This window comes from Falco biarmicus, chromosome 12 (assembly GCF_023638135.1).
Source record: "Falco biarmicus isolate bFalBia1 chromosome 12, bFalBia1.pri, whole genome shotgun sequence".
NCBI classification, from domain to species: Eukaryota; Metazoa; Chordata; class Aves; order Falconiformes; family Falconidae; genus Falco; species Falco biarmicus.
The window spans coordinates 11,604,570-11,619,938 of NC_079299.1; the positions used below are offsets into that span (position 1 = coordinate 11,604,570).

Below are 15,369 nucleotides of genomic sequence, written 5' to 3' on the forward strand. Positions count from 1 at the left end.
GCTGACAAAAGTTTGCCTGTACCAGCTTTTCATCTTCCCTCAAATCCAGACTGCAAGCCTCAGCTACGTACCTTCAGATTCCTGTGAAATCAGCACCAATGCACGCCCTGTGCGTCACCATTCTTTTACCTTGACGTATATCCTTCACTTTTTTGCCAGTTTGAGTCAGCGCTCTCTGATTTCAGTTGCACATGATATAGCCCTGTCCTTGTGTCAGTAATCTTCCATTTCATTTCACGTTTTGTACCACTCTCCATCTCAAAGTCAAGTTGTGTCTGTTTTCATTCTTGATGTTATTCTTCAGTGGCCGATAGTTTTTCAGTAGTCTGCTTTGGATTACTGCCTGCAGAATATGCCACCTGCATCTGTCTCTAGTTCTGCCAGCAGAACAGGAGTTGCAACATAATCAGTTCTACAAGAATGTGTTTTCTTACAAAGCAGACGTAGTTTTATTCTGTTCTGCACTGACATAGACACTTTGGCTTTTTGTTGACCACACAGGTTTTCTGAATTTGCCCAAGTAGTTATATAGAAGGGGGTGGTATTCGGCTGCCGATGCCTTTGTCACTAGTCAGCGTTTAGAAACGCTGTATATCTGTGAGTGAAGAACAGAACAGCACCCTTAGTTGAATCTTCAGAGGGAAATGGAAATTGGTAGAATACTTACCCAAAGATATATTTATTGTGGCCTCTATCACTTCTTTTCCCTTCGAGATGTGTGATCTGTGTGATACGGTGCTGCTCAAACAACAGAGGGGGATTTAGCCCAGTACTGAGTCACTGGGAAAAACGGCATTGATTTGAACCACTAATAGAATTTGGAGTAATATCTTAGTTCTTTAGGGGCCTCCTGTCCAGAGGATGGCCTTCTATAAGTGCATTTAGTTTGTGGGCATCTTTTAAAAATCACCACTCAAGATGGTTTAGTAATTCAAGATTATGTTGAAAAACAAATTAAATAGTTATTAAATATAATATCTCAACAATTTCCACTTAGTCCAAAAATTATCATTGTAATTTTTTTTCAACATTATAAGGTTTTTATTTACCTACCAGGATATTGTCTGGTATCTGATGAAATTGCTGTGGTTTTTCCTCACCAAGATGTGGTGAGGCGTGTGGGGGTGTGTATTCTATTCTCAACTCATGTATAATCATTGCAAACTGCAGATGTTCCAAGTGTTTTTCTCAATATTCTGATTGATAATTATGTGGCTAATCAGCGTTTTAAAACAAAATTTGCACATAAAGAATCTGTTCATCCAATGGGGCCATGCTAACAGGTTCTCTTCCTGCACATGTGCTCTGCACAGTAAGATGTGTTACCTGCCCGGGATCAAAACAGAATCAGAGCAGGAGAGTTTCTGTAGCATACAAAGTAGTTGAAAATTGTTTTTCAAAAGTGCTATGAATTTTTCTTGGTGTACTTTATACCCTGTGAGAGGAAATCTATTCATGCAACAGTGCCCACTGGGGACTGATTTAGTTTGTACTTTAACCATGTAAAAAAAAAATCCCGATGTCTCCACAGTCTTTTGTGACTTTTGTCCACTCTGCTGCTTTAGCAGTCAAGCTTTTTAGAACATGAGGAATCTTGAAGGCACGGCTGTACTTAGCCACACTTTCTCTGTAGGAGAATCTGATAGAAAGTTCTCCCGTGCTAGAGCCAGTAACCAGAAGTTGGGGCTGTTTATATCCTCTACACTGGAAAATTCAGAAGAGGGTAGATTTGACATTCCTGAGATTCTAAGGTAATATGTTTGAAGGCACACGACAACCTAGCCTTGGGAAAATACCCTTTCCAAATGTTTACAGCTTTTTTGTACCTTGTACCAAAGAAGGAAAGGAGCATACAGACACAGATTTTCCTTGATGAGTCATTTTATTCCTTACAATTCTCCCTTTGATAAAATTATTTGCAAAGAGGCTTAAAGCTGTTTTCTTCAAAGTGACACCATTTATTAGAAAACTGAAAGATCATGAGTTAATTTCTGCATCTTGAACATTGATAAAGATAGACCTACCTTGTTTTGGAGGCAATTCAAAGGGCAGATGCACTTTGTAAGCATGAGTGCTGCACCACTTTGCAGTCATGCTAAACTCTTTGTACTTCATAGCACACTACCCCATCAACAAGTACTGTGGAAAATGTTGGCTGTCATCCTTTAAACAGTACAGTTTGTGCATTTCTCTTGATCATCTGTCCCAGAGCAAAGTTCAGTATGTTGAGGAAGTATTGTTTAAGTGCAACTGATCTAAAAATACATCAAAAGGAAAACTACTGTATATGAACAAATTACAGAGAGGCTTTATATAGGCTTGTTGATGTCTGTAAATACATAAAACGAGGAAGCAGAAGCTTATGACATAGTTATTTTTGGAAAAGTGGAAGATGTGACTGTCATTGTTATACCATGCACAGAGCCAAGTAGTTGCTCCTCCAGAAATTGTAAGTGGAATTAAGAACCCCCAAATTAGAAAATTAGGAGTATTTCCATAGTGCTAGGAACTCTCTACTGCAAATCTTGCCTCTGCAAATCAGTGACATATCACATATTAATGTCAACGGAATCAGGCTTAGGATTTTTGCTTTCTGCTCCTCCCTGCCTTTTCTTTAAACCCCTTTTCCTTGCCAGGGAATACCTGCTCTGATGATAAGCCTGAGGATCTGAGAAACTTTGGTGATTTCTGACAGATCTCAACAGAGTATTCCTGAATTAGTGAAGTGGTGTCAGCTCACTTCAGAAGAGAGAATAAAATGTTTACTGTAAGCACGGGGGGGGGGGGGGGGGGGGGGGTGAAGCTAGAAGGAACTATGAATTCAGTTTTTTGCTCTCTGTATTGTAGGTCATAATTACCCAGTTACCTCTGTATAGAATATTTTGTGTTTAACTGCAGTAGTAAGCATGCTGAGACATGACACTCAAAAAGGTATCTGGACGTGAGGACCTCAAGAACTAAAGATGCCATTGAGAATTCCTGTAGTAGTTTGAGTAATAAATAACTTGTTTAATATGACGTGTTTCCTACCTGAACTTACAGTTACAGCTGGCTTAGTTTATTAAGTGATTCAAATTGTTCTACATTACTATCTTCAGCTTTCATCCTCACAATTTTATTAATCTCAGAAATCTTATTATCATGGATGTATATGTTTATTTCCAAGTCACTGATGGATGATGGTTATTTCCAAATCACAAAAGCCCTGAAGTTTATCTTACAAGTCTCCATTCATTATTACTTTGTTAGATTTTTCAGTTTACAGTCCATTTAACACATTTTATTGATAGTGTTTTGCTAATTTTCATAATGAGAATGTCATACACTATTAAGTCAACTGCTCTCCACAAATATGTTGCAGATATACAGCTACTTTCATAAGCCAAGTAAATGTCTGTCTCACCAAACAGTTCAATAACTTTATTTTACAAGATCTATTTGCCAAAAACCTGAGTTGACTGATATTAATTATATGCCGGTACTTTAATTCTTTATTAATTTTGTAACAGCTTTATTACCTGGAAGTAACGTCAGACTTAACTGTCCATTAGCTCTCTGAGTCATCTTGCTGGCCTTTGTTATTATTGGCACAACATTAGCACTTTTCCAGTCAAATGGAATTTCCCTGGAATGTTTTAATTTATTAAAATAAACATGGTTAGTTTTCAGGTCTTCTTGGTCTTAGTTCTTAGGTGTGGGTTAGATGGATTGGTTGATTTTAAAATGTTTATTTCTAGTACCTGTTGTATAACATCCTGCTTGCTTCCTAAGGGACTGGAAAATAGTTCGACATCATCATGTGACATAAGAACATCTGTCTAAATATGGAACAGAAGTGTTTCTAAAAATTTTTGTGTGCCCTGAATCACTATTAAAAGGTTTATCATTTCTATCTGGCAAAGGGTTAACTGCTAGGACTGTTGTAGTCTTGGCATTTTAATTTTTTTTTTAATTCTTCATGTTACATTGGTCTTATCAGTTGTGGACTTTCTGCTGATGTTTGTAGCTTACTTTATTGATTTCCCCCCCCACCCCACCCTTTGTAACTCATAATTCATATGGATTATTACTGTTTCTCTTCATTGATAATATAGTACTTTTCTATTATGAACTACTGATTACACTTGAGTAGTGAAAAATGATACATTTTTAGCCAAAATTACCCTCTCCTTGACTGTGGACTTACAAATTCTTGGCCATCCTAAGATTTCTTCTTAAGGAAATTCTCACTTTTATTTCAGTCATCATTTTAATTACTCTGCTAGGAGACCAAAGTTGCAAATTACTGACAACTGTAACACAGGTACCTCACTCACAGCTTTATGCCCTCTCCTACCTCCTACGCATTTTGCCCTCTTACTGTGGGTTGGGTGGTGGTGTGGTATTTTTAGCATTTAAATCAAGGGAGTTATTGCACAACATTCACTAATAATGCATCATTCTTTTGCATTGGTGATAATTTCATGTTCTCTGGCTTATTACCTCTTCCAATCTCAATACATAAGGCCTGAAAAATGTCATCTTTTAATATTCTTTGCTACGCTAATTCAATTTCTTTAGGAACTGTTTGAGCATGTTTTGCATTTGCCTTCTTACCAACTTCCTCAGATGTTACTTCTTTACTCCTGCCTCCTCCAGTTTATCTCCAGATCAGGCAGAAGTAACACTTGCACTGTCTTCTTTCTGAGTTTTTCTAAAAGGTAAGGTTACCATGGCAAGTGGTTTTTCATAAAAAGCCCTGTTAAGTCTTCCTAGCTCATGCGCTTGTTTGTCTGTTATTCATCTGACCATACTTACTGTGAGGATAATGCCATCTGTTCCAGAAGCGATGCTGCAAAAAGGAGATCTCAGATATATTTCATCACAACATTGTTTTCTACACAAAATTTTCACCAGCGGTACACCGCCTATCACAGTAGTATAGCAGCAGAAGCCAAAAGTAAACCCTCTTTTTTTTTTTTTTTTTTTTTTTTTTTTGTCTTAAACAGCAAGCCCTCCTTTTAATTTTGTGCATCTTGTGTCTGTGACTCAGACTCTTGCATATCTGGAGGGTGTGTCAGCTTTTTATTCCAACCTAGTGTGTGTTTTTCTTTCTTGTTTTAGAATACTATGTGGTAAATCCAATGGGATAACGTGAAGGGTGTTGAGGGAGCTACAGCATCCAGGTGATATGCTAGTGATGTGAAAGGCGGCTCTCCAGGAGTACAGCACACTGCATACTTTGCAGCGAGTGTTCAAATTTGGTCAGCATTCAGAAACTAACTATCTGAAGGTGATAAACAAAAAATGTGGCTTGGACGTACCTCCTTGCTTTAGTATTTTAAATCAAATGCCTTCCAAAGACAGGGCCCTTAATGCAATTCTCCCCTCTGACTTCCTGTTTCCTCCCTAAAATAATATAATAGTCACTGTAGGTTCTGCTGTCTGCAGCAGGTACTCTCAGCAAAAACTGTTTCCTTGATACACATATGCTGCAGTTAAACTGTTTTAAAAATTATTTTAGTAATACTTCTGCTTAAACCTGCCAATTAGCACCGACCAGAGAGGAAACTGGAAGTAAGGAATTGTTTCTTTCAGTGCATTTTCCTATCTGAGGACAGAATACTGAGAAGATGATGACCAGAGAGGAAGAGACAGCTGACCTAATTCAACTGCACCTCTTCTTTCATGGGCATGCGGTCTGCTGTGTAACTGAGGAAGGAGAGGAACAGCAAACAAGCAGAATTAGAATGTACAAAGAATTTTAAATGCAGGCTTTTCTTTTACTAATTCCTAGCTGTTTTGTACTCTGCTAAAACGGTCATCATCTTAAACAGATTTCATGTGGTATTTTCTAGTGATAAGAGATTCAAAACCTAATGGTTTCCGAGTGTCACACATTTAACCTGTGGTCTTGGTATGATTTGTCCAGATCATGTTGCTAAAAAAATCTTTAGATCTCATAAGTACATAAGAACATTTACTTCCTTCCTGAATGAAGATCATAGAAGTACTTTCTGTAAAAAAGCCAGTACAGTCCTACTGTAGTAGCAGCGCTCTATTTGACATGATAAATGCAGAAGAAACTAAGAAAGAGTCATAGTGGCTAAGCCACACAGCCTTTCTGAATCTAGACTTGTTTGGATGTTTTGAAAGGGAAAATGAAAATGTCACATGGTTGCTGATTACATAGTGACTGAATTGTTTCAAACTACGTGTTCTTTGGGTGATCGTCTGCAGCTGGGAAATCCCCAGCATGTGACTGGTACAGCTGTGTTTGATAGCGTGATTTAAGCTTTACTGCAGACCTGAGTATTTCATCGCATTACATCTATACCTGTGGGTGTCTGCCTGCTGCAGCATTCAAGTAACTGCCAAATGTTCCCAGTCTTTCAGAATTTGTGTCAGCGTTTGAACATCCCAGCTGCTTGAACTGTGCTAGTCTTTTGCTGATAAAGCAATGGGGAAACACAGTCCCAAGTGCAGTGAAGAAGAGAATTTCTCTTTAAGGGTGAACATAGTAGCTTTAAACCAGCTGCACTTCTGCCACACTGCCAAAGGACATAAATAAATGGTTAGGAAAAAGGGAAGCTTGGACTTCTGCTTTTCTTCAAGCTATTTTTGTGCTTATCCATCCCTATCTTGTTCCTATGTTTCTTTGCCCTGTGGCATCTTGTCAGCGACTGAGATGGTGTGTTGTTTGGGATGGGAGCTCTTTGTTACTTATTGGTACAGTGCCAAGGATAGTTAAGACCCAATCTCTTACGGGATTTGTAAGATATATTTTTTTGTAATACAAATCTGTGATTTCACCTAATAGTTTGTTGGTTGACTCATTTTGACCTACTGCACTGTCTAAAGAAGTGTCAGGCACTGGGTCATGCAAACTGTCACCATATTCATGTGGGAAAAGGGAGATGCTGTACTGTGGCTTTGAAGTAACCCCTTGGAGGGTTGCAGAACAGCTCTCTAGCTACATGGTTGGAAATCTGGGTCATTAACAATTGCAAAGCATCACTGTGGTAACTTCACCTGGTTAGTAGTCAACTGTTTTCACGATTCTGCTGCTCCTTGGAGATTGTCTAACACACTGTGAGCTCCACTGTCTCTCCCAGATGCAAACTCATAGTGCAGCCTGGTAGCAGGCAGCAAGCTCCGTGACATTCCAAGAAATTCTCTCTTCTGGGTTTTAGGGGTGCCAGTTATATGGTCCCTAGAATACTATGATCTCTGACCAGAGCGAGCTACAAAGAAATTACTCATCTGATTTAGAAAGAAAAAAAACAACAACAGTGAAGCACCAGCTTACAATGTCTTTTATATTGTGAGAAAAATGCCTGGTTTTCACTGTTTGCAAAATATTTGCAGGGTGGTGTTCCTTGAAAATACATTTAGCCTTTGCTTCTCAGATTTATCATATGCTTATTTTATATGTATGTTATCCTGGTAGATTCCAGTGGAGCTCTGATCTTTCTTCCCTATCCCAGCTCTGCTGGTTGGAGTTTGGATTATAATGGTGCTGCTTCAATCTTCCTGTCAAATCTTTACATAACATTTAAAATACATTTTCCTCTTGATGTGTATCACCTTATGTTTCTAGAGACCAAGTAGGGCTTTTCCTTTGATAATTAATTGTTTCTAAATGCCTAATGGGGTGAGCTATTGCTAGTAGGTGCTTGAGAGAATTTTGGTGTTGTGTTTAATTTTTGCCTGCAATTTATCACATGTTGTAGTGAAGAGATCTGTGGTGCAATACTGTGGCGTGTTAACCTTACCTTCCCTAATTCAAAGCATAAACTGTGTTGACCAAATCTAACATTTGTGCTCAGGGTTGTTTGTTACCAGCTTTGCATTGTAAGTGACGGCAAGAAAAGTTAGTTGTATAAATAAGTGTCACTTTTTAAGTACAGAACTAGATTCTCTATCTGCAGGGTTGGTACATTATTTATATGATGTTGTTTCCTTTTATAATATTTTTTTTTAAATTATGCCTTTGTGAAGCCTCTAGGACCTAGAGTTTTAGGTATTCTAGGTATTCGCGACCTTCACTCATTTCGTAACAAAGAGCAACCTATGCCTTAGGTGGTACAGTTAATTAGTCAAAGGATAGCAAGAGAGGACACAAATGTTTGATAGAGCACGTAGTAAGGATTAGAACAACAGCAAAAAAAATCATGAGATGAGCTATTATTATTCCCCCAGTTTGTTGGTTCCTGATTTCCATATGTTATATATATTTCTGTGTATTGTGTTTGAGGAAGTAGTCAGATGAAAGGTCACAACTGTTTTATGAAAGTGGGTGAATCATATACTGATGCACTATGTATAGGCAGTGTATGCTTAATGCATTTGGACTGTCCATTCCTTCATTAGCTTGCCATCTGTTCTACTGTGGGAACCTGACTTACAGGGGATGAATTGGGCAGAAAATTGGTTAAATAGCAATGTTGTTGCAATATAGCTTTATGGACTTGAATGGGAAATTATATAGGTCATGTAAATTGCATACTCATTACAAATTTAGGCCGCATCCCCAAAATCTGTGATAGGGAATTCAGATGAGTAGGTATTTGCTTGACAAATGCAGGGTGCAGGGAGCATGCCCATCGCTTTGGTCATGAGGTGGAGAATGTGCTCCCTTCACAGACCTTGTGATCATATGCAAGTGTCGTAGCTTAAGGACATGTTGCCTCCCCAGATGAACGTTAAAATACAGTGAAGTTGAGGTTGAGGGCAGGGTCTCTGGGATAGCTCAGGGGACCCAGAGCAGCCGTTTTGCTCTTGCTTTCCAATTATTGGCACTGGAGGTGGGAAAACTCCCACAGCTGGAGCTTGAGGAGGACCAAGAAGGAAAATCATGTGGCACAGATGAAAATGTGGAGTAAAATAATCACCAAAGATTGTAGTCAGGATGGTGGAAGAGTCCAGGTTAGTTTTGTTTTTTTCTTTAAGGTTGTCCAGGGCAAAGTTGACACATTGTTAAATGCCACATCTGCTCAGTCATTTGGCTAATGTGCCTGCTTCTTTGTTACCACCAAATTATGTAACGTGGGATTTAGCCAGCCTCACATGCTTCACCACTGTGGTAGATCACTTGACAGTATGAGGAACATAATATGATAATTAGGGAATCTTGTCTTTCTTCTTCCCCCCCCCCCCCCCCCCCCTTCCCGAATAGACAGTTTTAGCTTGTGGGAAGGTATCATGCTAGCAGTTCTGGGAAGCAACACTTTCTCTTTATCCTCTGAACAGAAACCATACCTACGGTTACACGGCAGATTTTTCTCATGCTGGCATGACTGTTCTCACATGGAAATGCAACCTTTAGGGCTGAAAAAGCAGATCAGGGCAGCCCATTGTTACTACACCTTCTTGCTAAGGCTAGCAAAACTTTAAAACAGAAGGATTCCCTGTAACTTCAGCCAGAGCAGACAAGAGTCCAGGTTATCAATACTGATGCAAACGTGAAGCCCCATCTGCTAAAGGTACTATCTTTTACTTGAGACAAGGAACATCATTCTCGTAAGTCATATAGTACGAAACTTTAAAACTGGCTAATACAGCCCCAGGCACAACTGTGATGTAGGAAGGGGTCTGCATGTGCATTAAGCAATCCCGTGGCTACATCACTACGGACTGAAGTAGAGGGAAACAGTCCTGTTAGCAATACTGGTAAATCTGCTGTAAAGTACGTGGAAACCCAATCCACATTTAGGATCCTGTCTAGGAAAGTATGACTGAACTTCTGTGTAGTACTCAGCAACTGAAAGCTAAGCAATTTCATTGATACATTTCTGGACTGAGGCCTTGGGTTTCTTCTAATGACAAGTATAATTGCAGCTTCTCTGCTCTGACCTTTAGTTGGCTTAATGTAGGCATCCAAGCTTGAAAGTTATACATTGTACAAAGGGAGTTCAAGTTTGGTTTTCTCTTACTACACCTACAAGTGGAATGCCAGTCTGATGTGCTCAGAAATGAAAATAAACACTGAGCAGAACAAGTAGAAGCACTGTTGGACACAAGGGTTCAGTATAACTTGGGCACCATAACTTCATTCTTATAATGCCATCTTGAAGATTTTTTTACAGCAGAAATAAATCTAAATAAATTATTTTTCAGCCTTTCCTCTTCACAAATTTCGTAACGTTTACAGTGCATGCCTTTGGAATTACCCTACAACATACTTACTGACTATTGCTTCATTCCAGCAGCCACTGTGTTTTCTGCAGTTAAAAGGAGGTTTTAAAACCTGATTTGGAATATGAACTAACAAAACTGGGAGAGAGAGAGAGCATCTTGTAAAGTGTCTGTAATTACTTACCTTCAAATATGAGGGCATTATCGAATACAGGATCTTAAAAGTGATTTTATTCCCTCTTGACAGGCATGGAGCTTATCTCTTTTTGAGATCAAAACTTATAATATTCAAGGGGAAAAAATCAGGACTACTGATTCCCCTTTAATTTGTTTTTACAATTATTTGTATAAATTCTCTTCTTCTGTGACCAGTTTAAGCTGTTTGTTTCATATGCAATTGTATCCAAGGGCAAGATGCAGCTGGGTTAAAGATACGTGTTTGTGTATGTGCTTGAATATTCCATTGTTAACTAGTGAGGTGGTTTCCTGGAATCAGGAGGTTTTACTGATGTCCTTTATTTTATGTAATTTGATGTTGAAGAAATTACATTGTATTTTAAAAGATAGTCAAGCATGTCAGCAATTCTGGAAAAAAAAAAGTAAGCGTAGGCTTCTTGGATATTTGAACAATTTGCACTAATGGGCAATACTAAATAGTCTGGGGGGGAACACATACAAAGAAGAAAAGGAGCTGAGTTTGGGAACTAAAACAGAAAAACCACAGAGTGAATAGGAAGCATATTTTGGATAAGAGTAAAGAAAAGCTGAGCAAGAGCTCTTGGGGCAGCACCCTGCTTGACCAGCTGGGGGCACTTCTGGCTATCTCGTTTGTTTAATTCTTGAACAGCTGGGAAAGATCTGACCCTGTAAAAGGGGCTTGTTAGTTTCATCTTGAAAGTATAGCTGGTAAATTGGAGAGGGAGGGGAGAAAAACCACGACTAAAGTCAGTTTTTGTTTCTGCCTTCTCTGTGGGAGGTTTCTACCCCTTCAGCTAGATTGCAAGTACTCAAATAGGTCGGGTACCTGCATTTGTCACAGCTGAGAGGCTGAAACTGCGGTGAGGAGCACAGCCTGGAAACAATGTCAGGTCTCCTAAAAATGGTCTGGCATTGATGAAAGTTTCTGTGCTCTCAGCGGCAGAGGTGCTACAGGAAAGTCTCAGTCCTCCCCTGGCTCCTTCCCCCTGTGCCCCCATTATGGCAAAGGCTAATCCAGCAACCTTTGCAGCTGTCCCATAACTGATGGGGTAGAAAGTCCAGTGAGCAAGGTGGAAGTGGGTAACAGGCATGAGAGGATGGAGGAATGCCTTGAAATTACAAATTAATACTAGTTATTAAAATGACCAGTTAAAAATAATTATTATTTGTAAGCTTGATAATAATTAAACCAGTTACTATCTGAGAGTTAAATCCTATACGAGTATCTTCTAACTGGAAAGACCACCTGAGTGTGTCTAGGTGCTCAGGTTAAAATGTTAAGAGCTGTATAGTTCAGCTGGTGCCGAAGCCAAATGTGCTTCAGCAGCGGTTAATGCTCAGGTTCTGCCTCCAGCAGAGCTCTGGTTTCCCAGACGCTTCTTTCTCACAGTAGTGTCATCCTCTTGCTGTTCATTCTTGCTTGCTGCCCACCTCTACCTACATAGCCGCTCATGTCAGTGTAATGGTTTGCATGACTGCGCAGTGAATTAGATCAGGAAACTAATTCCGTTTTTAAATATTTTTTTTTTTTTTGGGGGGGGGGGGGGGGGTAGGGGAGGGTTATTTTCTTCAATGCAGTTCAATGTGTGCCCGTACCAGCAGTTGTCCTGGCACAAATAAGGTTGTGGTGCACGGTGGGAGTAAGTGGGAGGGAACAAGGTCTTAAAGCCAGCACTGTTGCTGAAAGAGATGTTTGTGAAAATACACCTTGTTTTGGTGCAGAGCAGCAGGAAAGAGGGTGTAACTAACTCTTCCGGGAATTGCTGGGTTATGTGTGGTCATTTTGCTCAGAACAGAGACCTCACTCTGAGTGTCTGTGGACCCCCATTCAGATCCCTCTTTTCTGTAGCAGGCTGAAAGAAATCCCATTGCTTCTAAAGTCTGGAAGAGCATGCTGTGCGAGACTGGAATGATTGTAAATTTATTCCCTGATAGGAAGAAGAAAACCCAATCAACCTGAAATTTTCTGCATGATGCTGTTGTTCTTTGGTGTAGTCATCTCACTGGCCTTTTCTCCATTGTGCCCTGGGCACTGCTGCCTCAGGAGATGCTACAAGTGGCTCGTCATGCTGCACAGATATGCGTCCTTTCCAAGTATTCACCTCAAATCTGGCATTCCTTGTGCTGTAAGTCCCTCCTGGACTGCAGTGGCGGCGCAGCCAGCCTGTTCACTCCTTTCCTGTGTATCTCGCAACTGCCCCTGAACTGTAGTTCCCTCAGGTACAGAGGTTCTTTGCCTTCCTTTTTCCAGGTGTAATATAGTAAGATTTTTGCTCTTTATCTGGTGCTTTCTACGTACAGTTCTCACAGCTAGGTAGGCACCTTCTCATATCTTACACAACAAAGTAGACAGAGTTGATTGTAGCAGCTTGACCAAGATCACAGCCTGGTCTCTCTCAGAGGGTGGAATAGTTAAGTAGTTACTGCCCAAGTCATCTGCATATCAACAACCGACCTCCTTCTGGCAACTTGATTTGCTTATTTTTGTGTGTGCATATTATGTTTCTATGGTATGTATTTTTCATTAATATGGCCTAATTGGGCCATTAAATAGTAAAAGCTAACCAAATTCTTCTGTATGTCTGCATGCATCTCTCAGTGCATACCTTGGGACCAGGCTCACGTGGATCACTTCTCTTGTTCCAATCCTAAGTTCTTCTTGTCCTGTTATTGCTAAAGTACACAGTGCTGTCCTGATGCAATGTATATACCTGCTAAAGCCCTTTGATATCGTGGGGCTCACTTACCTGGGCCTGAAGGGGCTCATCTCAGAGTCAGAAACTGAGAGGAGCCTATACATTGAAGTCAGGGGCTTGATTCAGAAACCTAAATGGGATAAGAGTTTTGTTGTATGACACAATGGGAAGATAATGGTGTTGAAGAATAAAGAACAATATCCCCTGACATTATCTTTGTTATATAAACTCGTTGATCCCATCAGTTCTGTGCATAGTCTGTTAACAGGGCAGCTACTTGAAGCTTTTTTCCAGTTTTTACTCAGTTCTTGGTTGGGCAGCTTCCCCATCAGGATCGATGCCATTTTGCTTGAGTAAGAGGACCGGTAAAAAGGAGAGAGCATTTTGGAGTTTGTAGCGGTGTTAAGTCTGTAAAACTTCTTAAGCCCCAGCCAGCCGGAGAAGCTAAGACACCGAATCGGCTCTGCCAGGCACCTGCAAGCATGCTCACACCCAGGGTTGTCATTGCTGCGGTCCTGTGTATGTCCCCGTAAATCAGCAATGTGCCGGCTTTCTCTCCTCCTGGCTTTAGCGCTCGCCTGCAGGTCGTTCTGTTTCTGCGCGGGGGTGAAACCGTGTGTCTTCGGCGGCAAGTGCAGTTTCCCGGCGGTTGCGTTATGCTGCCCTCTAGTGGTAAGATACTCTGGTCGCAGCCTTCTCTCAAAAGCAGGGCGCTCTGCGGCGCCTCTCTCGCTGCCTCGTTCACACGTTAATGCTGTTCTGGAAGAACCGTCTTGCTTTGGAAAGGTTGTCTAAAAGTAACAAAAACACTTAGGAAGTTCTTAACAGAGGAACTTTGTAACAAAGTTGATGTGAACTGAGAATGGGACTTTGACAACATGATTCAGTTTCAGGTTTAGTTTTTAGGTTTCCGTTGGCTGCCTCAGCCATTCTTCTGTGGTGTTCTTTGAACTCAAATGGAAGAATATTTGTGGGAAAAGTACAAAATACCAAGTCAAGGGGTTTGAGTTATCACTCCATTTCAACTGTAAAGTGTTGGTGAAACTTTGGATGTCATTTTCCCCTACCATTTTCTGGGTGGAGAGTGGGGTGACAACAATAACTACTTCATCACGGTGTTTGAGGATTGTTGATGGAGACAAGGTCCTCAGTGCAAAGAATATGTAGTGTAAAAAACAGTAATACATGGCCTGTTTCAATAGGACTCGGGATCTTTGAGAGAATCCTGTCTCAGGAGTGGTATTTTTTCATAAGCTTGCAAAAAATCAGGGAGAGTTCTTACTATATGTAGATCATAATTTGTAGGTTTTTTGGTTTTCAGTGAATTCTTGCCTAGTATCACAGACTCTGAAGCAGATGGAGGCCAGGGGAAAAAACCCCACAACAACAACAACAATGAAAATGAAACACCCCCCCCCCACCACCAGATTTAAGTTGTTTATTTTTCTTTTCTTTATTGTTCATGTAGGCATATTAGAATATGTTTTGTTAGCATGTTTAGACCTACAATGATAAAATCATTGATTAATTATGATTTAACCTCTAAATTAAAAAGAATAGGTAATTATTTTGAGATAACTAGAAAGTAATAATAATTTCAAGTTACTGTCTGGTATCCATCTAACTGTAATGATATACAGGTGAAAATTCCACCAATTATCCTGCTGATAATTAAAACCTCTTCTTCTAGCAGAAGAAAATTCACATGCATTTTTCTGTACTCTTCCACAGGCATAAGTATAGGAAGAAAGGAAGTTCATAATTAGCATCACCTCCAGCCAGTGTCGCTTTTTTCTGCCCATGCAGCAGTAATCTGGGGGACTTTAGATCTCCAGAGTACAGCAATTAGGTAAGACCTAATGGTTTTCATAAGTCCAGATTGATAAGAAGGTGTGTCTCCATTTTTGGAGGCCACTGTTCAGGACTTGGCAGATAGATGTATCCTCTACTTAGGTCATTCAAGTGAGGCAAGTGGACAGTTCATTTAACACTGATCAAAGCTAATTTGAGGGGTGGCAGATGTATGCTAGATGGGTTGTACCTCAGTGTGTTTTGAAGTGTTGCTCTAAAGGCATCAGTGAAGGATTTCCTGTGAAGGGAACAGCAGTAATGTAAGTTCCATGACTTGTCAGACAAACCACGTTCTGTGCCTGTGCCCTGTACCAAATTGCTATTTGCTTGGGTGCCTTGCTTTGTATGTAGTAGCTTTCTCACATGCGGGCTTTTAAGACACTGAAGTGTTGCTTTGTCTTTAATATATGTATGGTTCACCACCTCTATGGTCCACCACCACTTAAGGCCCTGAAGTTAGCTAACATTAGTTCAACTCAGCATCCCTCCCCCAAGTGGTCAAGGACCG

The 15,369-nt window shown here is 40.2% G+C and overlaps 1 long non-coding RNA gene across 1 annotated transcript in view; it reads left to right on the forward strand.

The window, feature by feature from the left end:
• LOC130157751 (uncharacterized) overlaps positions 1 to 15,369 on the forward strand; it is a 65,440-nt gene that overhangs the window by 30,217 nt on the left and 19,854 nt on the right. The window contains exon 2 of the long non-coding RNA XR_008825010.1: positions 14,742 to 14,859. This is a non-coding gene — a long non-coding RNA (uncharacterized LOC130157751). The remainder of the gene's footprint in view (positions 1 to 14,741; positions 14,860 to 15,369) is intronic.